The sequence below is a fragment of the Varanus komodoensis genome, unplaced genomic scaffold (assembly GCF_004798865.1).
Source record: "Varanus komodoensis strain SLA01 unplaced genomic scaffold, ASM479886v1 scaffold1, whole genome shotgun sequence".
In the NCBI taxonomy this organism is placed as follows: Eukaryota; Metazoa; Chordata; class Lepidosauria; order Squamata; family Varanidae; genus Varanus; species Varanus komodoensis.
Genome location: NW_025335268.1, coordinates 74,377,234 through 74,387,310, shown reverse-complemented (window position 1 = coordinate 74,387,310; position 10,077 = coordinate 74,377,234). Strand labels below are relative to the sequence as shown.

Below are 10,077 nucleotides of genomic sequence, written 5' to 3'. Positions count from 1 at the left end.
AAGGCAAAGGGTCCGGCAAAGGCAAAGGTGGGAAGAAGTCCAAGAAGAAGGGCTCCCCTGAGGTGGACATCCTGAGTCCGGCTGCCATGCTGAACATTTACTACATCGCGCACAACGCTGCTGCCTGCCTGGAGTTCCGCGGGTTCCCGTGGCCAGACTCTCCCAAAAAGAAGGGGAAGAAGCGGACGTAGCCAGCCTGCACTGGGGAAGCCCCACTTTCGGGAGAGATTCAGAGCCCCGTAATGGGGGCGGGGAAAGATTGCCGTTGGGGACGGACAGAAGTGAACTCTGCTCAGGTTTCGCACTTGGCCTTAATCGCTGTTACAGTGGGATGAAGAAGCTGTAGCTTCTGACGACGTTAAGGAAGTAAACGTTGCTTTGAGACGCCTGCCGTGGCACTGCCGTGTGTGCCTCGTCGTTGCTACAGGAAGTAACCCTCAGAGTCCTCCTCGCCCGTTTCTGATCGTGTGGGCTGGGCTGGGCTGGGCGCGGCGCGCTCTTGGCACGGATCGCCGGCGTCATTTCGAGGTGCACGCGTGTTCCTTGCGGAAGCTGCAGTGCTGGTATGACTCGGTGCAGCCAAGCTCGGGGGCCCTTGGGCTGTCAGTGGATGCCCAAACTCAGTGGCCGGCATGCTATTCAAGGGCGAGCGGGACCCTCAGCGCAGCTAAGGCGCCTGCCTGGGGCGGCACGGTGCGAGGGGCACCCGCCGGCTTCCGGACTGTGTCCCAGGCTCCCGTGTGACATCCCAGGGGCTTCGGGAATTCCATACTGGGGCACTCCTGGTTGGGTCCTGGTGAAGCTGGAGGAGGAGCTGGTGCCCCCTCGGGTGCCAGTCTGGGAGGCTCAGGCGCTGTTGCCTTTTGCCGGCAGCCCTGGCTTCACTGCCTGAGTGGGTAACCAGAGGTCCAGGTCTGAACGCTTTTCCCGCGGCAGGGAAAGGCTGTGCCACCTGTCTGAGGCGAGGAGAGAGCATGTGGAGCGGTGGGGCAGGGGATTCTCTGCCTGGAAGCGCCGTGCCGGAGGACACCTCTCCGTGCTTGCAGAGGTCCGGCCAGGCCAGGCCTGCAAAAGAGAAGCCCTGCCTACAGGCCAGGCTTATCTGAGAGCAGGCAGGCGCGATCCTGATGGCTGGGTTGTGCTGATAGAGGATGGCTTGGAGGCTGCTGCCCGGCCCTCTGCCCCTCCCTCCCTGCAGGCGGCTGTTGCTTGCCTGTGCTGCGCCTGTAGCGCAGGGGCGAATTCTGCTCTCGTTGGGGCCCTGGATCCTGCCTCCATTTTCACAGTGAAGTGGAATTGGCTTTCGTTTTAAAGGGAAGTCAGGCTGGGTGCTTTCTGAGGGGCAGGTTTTCTTCTAAAACGGGCGCTGTGCTCCGTATGCCGCATTTTACGTTGAGGTCGGCAGTGGGGAGGAGCCGTTCAGTGCCGCCACGCCAAATTGAGCGGGGGGGCTGGGCTGGCAGTGTGGCTGCGGGCCGTGGTGCTCATTGCCACTGATACAGTGGCTGCAACACAGGCGGGCACTTTTGAAGCCCATCGGCTCTTCTCACTCTTGTGATCGTTTCTCGTCACCTGTATTGACTCTGCGGTGCGGCTTTCTGTGAACGGTGCGTGTCCGACTCGAAGGGTGTGCAGAAGCCCTTTCTTGCCTGGCAGCTGCGGGTGGATCTAACTTCTGTACTAGGGGCCAGATGCATGCAGGGTGCATTTTGTCGCTGAACGCAGTGGTGCTGTTGGATGTGCCGATCCAGGAAGGCTGGTTTGTGAAGGAACACAGGTGCCTCTGGCTTTCCCGGGTCTTTGCTGAAGACTGTCAGGCCGTGTGAAGGCACTGGGCGTGGGGGGGTGTCCCTGGGTGGAAGAGACGATTTGCATGTTTCCCGCAGTCCAGCAGGCACGTGCTGCACAAACAGCCGTGAAAATTACGTGTGCTGACCTCTTCATTGACCCCGAGCCTCTGTCTCACGTGGTTTTCCCCCGCCTTCCACCCCTGAATCCACATGCAAAGAGGTCTGTGCTTAGTTGTGTCTCCCGGGCAGTTGAAAGTGTTCTTTATGTACCATGAATTATCCACAAGAAGCGTTGAATTTTTAACCAAGCGTGTCATTTCAGTCAATAATTTGGCATCGTGCATGAAAACAGTTTGTAGCCCTTTACATGGCGTAAAAGCACGTTCAGTGCAATACCTTGGGTGATTTGTCGGTAGCTTGAGTGAGGAAAGTGGGAACACTTGAAAATTCTTATTTTCCAAGGGGAAAATGGAAATCCCCTTTCCTTGATCATTACTGCCTTTTGCAGTTGTCGAAAGGAGCAGCTGGCGAGGGAAATGTTGACGTTCAAATTAAAAAATAAGCCAGCAACAAGTGCCATACCAGAGAAAATGAGGAAGCGGGCCAGCGAGGGGCAGACACACGTAGAAAGAACTGGGGGGGGGGGGGGGATGGGTCCGGCGTCAGCACAAAACCCATCCAGATGAATTAGAATACATCTCCAGCTGCCTGGGGGATGAAGGGAATTGTAGTCCAACATAGCTGGAAGGGATCAGGTTGGGGAAGGCTCTCTGCACACACACAGTTTTAAATGGTTTGATATTACTGAAGCCCTTCCTTTCTCATGGCATTTATTTCCAGAACAGCTCCTGGTGTTTGTGTGTTTTTTTCCTACATGGAGGGCAGATGGCATTCCGAAGTCCCCACTTAAAGCCCAGTGGGAGGCCTAATTTTCCACAAAAGAGCTCCGCCATGCTGCAAAGAAAGCTGTGCTTGTACTGTCCCTGTGGCCGATGTATCAGGCATGGGCCACAACTAATTCCCCCTACAGAGAACTAGCCTGCTTTGAGTTTAGGATGAAGGGAAGCCAGCATGACTCCTGTGCCCACGAATTTGCTTCCTTTGGGGGGGTGTAGGCCTGCCCTGCCGCCCCCTCCTTGCAGTCCTGCCAAGGCCGTCTGTCTGTCTGTCCCCCGCCCACGACGTCATTCTGCTGGTTTTCTCTGCACAGGCCAAAAGTGGCACTTTGGGGTCGCAGTCTGTGCGCCATTCACCCTGCGTTTTGAGTGAGCTGCTGGCTGGTGCAGGCGGGCCAGTTACTCTGAATCCCGTTGCCAAACTGAAGTGGGAAAAAAAACAAAAAACAAGACCCCAAATGCAAAATAGGGACTTGGGGCGGCAGGGGGGGATTGTCTGTTACTAACTTGTCTGGTCTCACATTGTAGATTTTGACTTGTAGACCTGTTTGAAGGTAATGAACACTCAGCCTTCAGTGTGCTCCCGGTTTGTTCACCCAGGTATCTAATGAAGCCTCACCAAACCCAGCACCCTGGGTGTGGTCGTGCTAGCTGGGGATGATGGAGTTTTAGTCCAGTCTGTGGCATCATGCTGGGAAAGGCTGCTCATGGCTTGCAGAATTGAAGGCACCAGCCCGCTATCTTGGGGCGGTTTCATTTCCAGGCTACGGTTCACAGCACATGGCAAACAGACATAGAAACAAGAAAATAACATAAAAATAGCACACGAACAGTAAGATATGGCGATATAAACAATAAAATACTTATCTGTTCCTTCCACAGAAAAAGCCCTATATCAGAATGGCACCCAATGGGTAATGCCCTTTATCACCGACTGGATAAATTTTCTGGTCAGTGGCTGGTGTGGGAGAAAAGTTTATCTGGCTTAATTTCTGCTTATGCTGCTGTTGAAGATGTGGAGACTTGTGTGTGTCGGCTAAAACGTTAGCCCTCGTCGCTGCAAGTTCCTTGGGTTGCCAGATTTCTTGCTCTGGGCTTCCCTTCTAGTGCAGCTATAGGGAGATTCCATGGCAGGCAAGGCTTCACTTACTTACTTCTTACGTGTCAAACTCCTGCTAAAGGCACAAAGCGTCGAGCCAAGAGCCTTTTCTTTTTTCATGAGGGTCTTCCTTCTGGCAGCTGTAAGCACAGCCCTCCGTGCCACAAGTGCGTCTGGGTCACATGAAGGTAACTCCCGCACTGGATGTCTGCAAACCGCCCCGGTCCTTTTTCTGTGCTGCAGCTGGAGTGCCTTACATGCTAGAAGGGGCAGGAGGATTTCTCAGGTTCCCCTGGAATTTCATTTGAGCCGATGCAATGGCCTTCAAACTTGCTTTTGTAGTGAAGTGCTGGAAAAAATAATGTTCAGGGATTACGAGTTTCTTCTCAGTACCTTCTCAAAATGCACCTGCCCCAGCTGTGGAAATCTTTCTTACCATCTCCCTTTCTATCACAAACCCACCTGGATCATAAAGCAGCTTTGCTGGATAGAGCCAGTGCGTTGCTCTTCCCTTTGTCGCGGAGTAAGGAAATACATTTCGCCTCGTGCCACCACCTGCTCTTCTGGCACGTGTTCTGGGCATCTTGATTCAAGACCTAAAATGCATGTGGGCATAGATGGCCCTCCATATTTCCCCTTTTTTGGCCTGCTTGGCCCTGTGCAGACTGAGATTCTTTGGATCAACTTAGCTGCCAAACCTGGTTTTCCTTCCCCGTGTTCCTCCTCGTCTAAGGCACCAGAAGTAAATATCCCAACTGGCACATGGTGCCTCGGAGCTCTTGATGGTGGAGGCAAAACACCTGATCCTGGTTCCTATTTTGTTTCCTGATTTAATTTGGCGGTCAGCTGGAGTGTAAGGGGTGGGACAAGAACCTCTAAAGCAGACACTGGGACATCCCCACATGGGCTACTGGGAAATAGTTCCCTAACTCGTGCCCATAGCAATGAGGCACACTTGACACGAAAGGGGGCTGTGCCCGGTGGCCGCAGGAACACCACCCATTTCCAATGGGTAGTTCTCTTTCCAATCCAACAGACCAAGTCCTATGGAGGAAGAACTGACAAGTAATTCCCTTGCATCTCCTACGCCAAGCGAAGAGCCTCGGGGGATAAGACCACATGCCACTAAAATTCAGCACCCCATTTTCACACTGGCCTGCTGGGTGTCTCCAGATCCTAATGCCATGCCCTAGAAAGAATTGGAATTAGAGGCTCCCTGCTTCTGAGCACATACTGCATTTTGCCAGTATGACTGATGGTCATTCCATGAATTTTAAAAACTGCCTCTTCCATGTTTAGAATTCGCTGAAGCTAATGACCACCCCATCTTACGGTAGCAGATTCCAAAAATAGTTTTGTGAAGAACTTTGCCAATCCTGAACCTGCTGCCTCATCAATGTCATTGGATGGTCTTGAAGCCCACCTTTCTCCGTGCCGTGCAATTTAACTTTTCTGGCTTGCTTACCATTCAGGATAGGACTGCAGCAGTTCGGTGCGCCTGTTTGTACTCTGGCTACCAGTTTCCAGTTTTAAAAAATCATTCTTTTATGGTGGGACACACAGATGTTACCCATTCCTGACGTAGAGCAAGGGGGCAGAGTTTCATCCTGAAAACCAAAATCGGATAGAGCGCCTCTGAGGACTGCATTTACTGATGGGAAACACTGAAGCCAAAAGCGGAGTGTCTGTGTGGGGGGTGCATTTCAGCTTAAAGCTCTTCATGCCAGCAACCAAGCCAACATTTATATCGGGGAAGCCTGCACAAGCCTGGAAAAGTGAACCGTTTCTTTAGAAAGGCAGATTTTGGCTTGAGGTTTTGCACTTCTCCTTTAGAGCCTTGTGTGGTATCGCAGACAGGAAAGAACAGGGAAACAGAGGGCAAAACAAGCAACCTTCCTCTCTTTTGCCCCGGCCTCGGCTAGAGAAGCAGCTTCTCCTTTGCAGCACTTTGGGGACACGCTGATCTTGAGACCTAGTTTGCCACACTTGGGAATTTGCAACATTTTCTTTATTGTTTGTTTATTACATTTCTACACTGCCCAATAGACAAAGCTGTCTGGGTAGTTCACAACAATTAAAATGATAAAGTACAATATAAAATTGAAGTCAACGTCAAAATGAAACCAAGCAGCAAAGCAAAAATTTACAACAGAGTAACAGATTTAGAACAGATATTGAAAGATTAAAATGGCTGGAAAAATAAGGGCCTTCAGCTGGTACTGGAAAGAGAATCCTCTTACTAAGTCCTTCTGCAAATATTAACATTTCCTTTTTCTGTGCTATCAGCTGTACTGCAGACCTCATGTGCCCAGTAATTGTTCTTAGAGATTATGATTTCCTTAAAAAAAAGTGTATTTTTTGTGTGTATGCATGCAGCCTCTTGTAAAATTTATGTCTGGGAACATGACAATTCTGCTGTCTTTTGTATAACTGGAGTAGTCACAGAAATTTGATCTAAGCAACCACACACACCTGTGTACAGAAAGTACATTTCAAAGTCACAGTTTCTATTTCTTTGTTTTCACTGTAGTTTGTGATCTTTTCTAGGGAACTGCAACAAAAATTGTATGCCTTTTCAGTCAAAGTGTTGGAGGCTGGCTGCCCAAGCCCATCTCAGCTACACTTGCTCAGAAGTAGTTGACTTAACTCTTTACTCCCTAGCACCAAATAAAGCCTTTTACTTCCCCCATAAATTTAGACTGCAAGCTGCCTGAAGAAAGTCCACCGACACGGATGGTGCTGCACAAAGAAAGAGTATTTTAAATGTGATTATTTTTTAAAATTCAGAATAGAAAATTTAAAAACAACCATCAAGGTCATCCAAATGAACATGGGCATAAAACCCATCACAAAAGGCAGCTGAATCTGATTCCACAAAACTTGTGAGGATAACTCTGGGCTCGTCTTTTCTATTCTAATAGGACAGCATGGGTCCCCCCCCCCGTACTGCTTCTTTCAAAAAGACAACACTCCTCCTCCAGCTGCTGTAATAGTGGTGGGCTTCCATCCCATGATTTCCTACACCAATGAAACCTATCAGGGTTCTTCTAATGTTTTGCCAAATGTTTGCACCAGCCGGCAGCTTCCTCTTGTTTACTGATTTTCTTGCATTATTTAATATTACATCTTGTTTGCCCATCTGTAACTAAACGCTCATCACCTCTTGAACTGTTTTCACTGTTCTTTCTTCAGAATCTTCTGCCATTATAATGTGCATCTTCTGTAAGACAATTAACAACCTTCTGATTGGGTAGAGTCCCATCATATGGGGAATTGTCCTCAGTTGTGATTTACTGTTAACTGCAACAGTGGTTCTTTTGTATACATTTAAGCTTGCATTAAATCAGCGTGGAGGGAACTCCTTGCATTTTCTTCTGTTTGACTGCCATGCTTAGCAACGCTTTGTACACCAACTTACCTAGAAGGCACCAGGTTAGGGAAACCGAGGTTATGCCACGTGAAATTAACCTTTAAGACCTCCCAAGATGCTTTACGGTATCGTTTTTCAAGTTTACCCAACTTATTGAAGCCAAATCTCCCAAGCATTTAAGGTGACTGGCCACAGTCTGCATGTATGTCGCTGCTTTTAATAGATATTTCTTTCCCTTCTCCATCCAGGTGGGATGATGGAATGGGAAAGGGCGCCTGTGTGAAACCAAGTAAGGCTGCGCCTATTGTTCTTACTTGCTCAGGTAAACTACATTTAGGCTGTAGACTACAGTGAGAGGCCCAATCTGTACAAGAATTTCCCAAACACAAGCTTTATTATATTAGTAACAACAGTTGTGTACCATTTCTCATTTGAAACAAATTCCCTGCATGGTGTCATTGGCGTGGACTGATGGCTATTATCAGACGGGTCCATGGTCCCAATGTCCTTGTTGGAAGGTGTTAATTAGCTTTCACTTTCAGACTCTTCTAGAAATGGTGGGATTTGGATGCTGAGTTACAACCGCATGATGAGAGAAGTCACACTCACATTTCTGTGCAACAAGTTGCACTATGCACAGTGGTTAGTTCCACAATTGGATTCAGGAGTTGGTTACAACTCTCCAGTCCATTTGCCACATAAGGTTGTGAAGGTAAAATGGGAAGGCGAGGAGGAAAGAAGAGCTGAGAGAACCTGTGTGCCACAGAGGTCCTCCAGGAGGGCAAAAAAAAGTTGTAAATAATGCAGCTCCCTCAATGCTTGGAACAGGTACTTCAAAGGCATCCAATTCCTGTTGTCTGTAATCAAAATACTATTACAAGTCTGGAAACACGCACCACTTTTATCATGAGTGGGCAACTTGTGCCCACCTCCCAGATATTTGTGGCCTACAACTCTCACGAATCTTTTCCCATTGGCTGTGCTGGCAAGCGCTGATGGGAGCGGTAACCAAAAAATGGAGGTGCACAAGTCACCCACCTCTGCTTTATCAGGTACATCCAGTCAGAGGAATCTTAGCACTAGTAGCTGGAAGGCATCGCTCTGCAGTTCTTTCTCTCCTGGACATATTTTCTGCCTTAAAGAAAATGCCAGCAGCTGATGGAAGAAAACATGGTGGGGGGCGGCACATAGGCGGAAGATGATGGCATCCTCCAAACAAGGGCTCCTGTGGCAGCTGACTTCACCTCTTAGCGTTTCTAGACCCCAAGGGAGGGGCTTTCCTCCCCAAAGCCGGTGTGCATGTGGTGCTGTGGAGTCGCAACTGGGGCGTGGAGGTCGCAGCTGGCCTGGGACCAGGGAGGCCCCTGGGGGCTCTGGTCCCCACCTGGCCATCCATGAAGCTCCCTGGGTGACTTTGACAGTCACTTGCTCTCAGCCCAGCCCACCTCACAGGGTTGTTGTGAGGACAGAATGGCATGGCGGGGGTCTATGCAAGCTGCCATGGGCTCCTTGCAAGAAGCGGGTCACACGTGAGCATAACGAAAACAACAGGCGGGCCTTATTTTCTGCGGGGCGCAAGAGCGTTGCGACGCAGGAAGGCTCCCTTCTGCCCCGGAGGCCAGGGCTGCTCCCTTCTTCAGAAACGCCAGCGCACGGAAGCAGCGCGATCGCTCTGGACCCAACCCTGCGCGTTTAGACAGGAAAAAGTGCCCTACAACTCCCAGCATCCCCCGGCCAGCTGGAGAATGCTGGGAGCGGTAGGACATGCCCGTCCCCGTCTAGACATGCATAGGATCGCTCCGTCCCACTTTCCTAGAGATTATTTTAAAGCCATTTTCCTCTCGTGTCCACCGCACACACTTCCCCCCGTACTTTTTACTACGGAAGCCACCCGTGCAGTTATTTCTCCGGCGTCGGTCCTGACATGGCGGTTACTGTCCCCCACGGCCTTGCTTCACAAGGCCCTCCATCGCCCAGCCTCCCCCTGCCATTCCAGGCCGCTCGTCCAAGGCTGCTCTATCGGGGGTCCAGCAGCCGAACCCCCGCTACGCGTGTTCAGGGGTCGGGTTCACCCTCTCAACATGGCGGCCACAGCCCAGCAAAGTAGCAGCACCGTAAGACACCATCAACATGGCGCCGCCTTCGCGAGGCTTCAGACACCTCCCCGACCTTTCCAAGATGGCCTCCCACCGCTTATCGCCAGCTCCGGGCAGCGCGTGCCCTCCCCAGCATGGCGGCCGCCTGGCAAGCGTACGCCCGCCCGCGCGACCTTCCACAAATGGCGCCGCGCCGCACCGAGCGGCCCCCCACCGCCTCCCAAATCCGTGCTCCTCGCCCGCTGCCAGTCGAGCTGCCCACTTTGCGACGTTCGCTGGTTTAAACGCAACCGCCTCAAGAAAAGGGTGCGCTGAGGAAGGAAAACAGGGCGCACTCCCCTCCCTTCCCATCATGGCGGCGAAGCAGCTCCCCTCACGCCGTGCGTCCTCCCCTCCCCCCTCGGCCTGGTGCCGCCGCCGCCGCCGGGCTCGAGTGTCGCCCGCCCGCCAGTGCTAGGCCCGCGCCGAGCGCGCCTTCCCCGCTCCCGCCATCGCCTCAGCCGAGCCCCCTCCGCGCCGCGCCCGCTTCCCTCGGCCAGGCCGCGTAGGCCCGAGAGGGGCGCGCGCGCCCCGCCCGCCCGCCCCTTCCCCTCCCGCCCGCCCGCTCGCTCGCTCGCTCGCTCCCTCTCTCTCTGCCTCTCGCGTGTCCGGGTCTCCCGCGCCCAGCAGCCGAGGAAGCGCCGCCGCCGCCCAGCCTCGCGCTCCCGCCGCCGCCGCGCCGCGCCGCCGCCGCCGCGTCCTTTGCCGCAGCCTCCCGGCGGCTCCACGGCGCAGGCCCGCTGCAGCGCAGCCGCTCTGAGGTGAGTGTCCTACCGCGCAATCTCCC

At 52.4% G+C, this 10,077-nt stretch overlaps 1 protein-coding gene across 2 annotated transcripts in view; it reads left to right on the top strand.

Annotated features, from left to right (window-relative positions):
- Nucleotides 1–508: 508 nt before the first annotated feature.
- The window catches only part of NRF1 (nuclear respiratory factor 1), a 74,777-nt gene continuing 65,208 nt past the window's right edge, over nt 509–10,077 (top strand). Inside the window, exon 1 of one of the 2 annotated variants that reach the window (XM_044429285.1) lies at nt 509–563. The gene's annotated coding sequence lies outside the window, so the exon portion shown is untranslated. Of the gene's footprint in view, nt 564–9,970; nt 10,052–10,077 lie in introns of those variants that run through there. The other variant, XM_044429263.1, reaches the window with a different exon arrangement.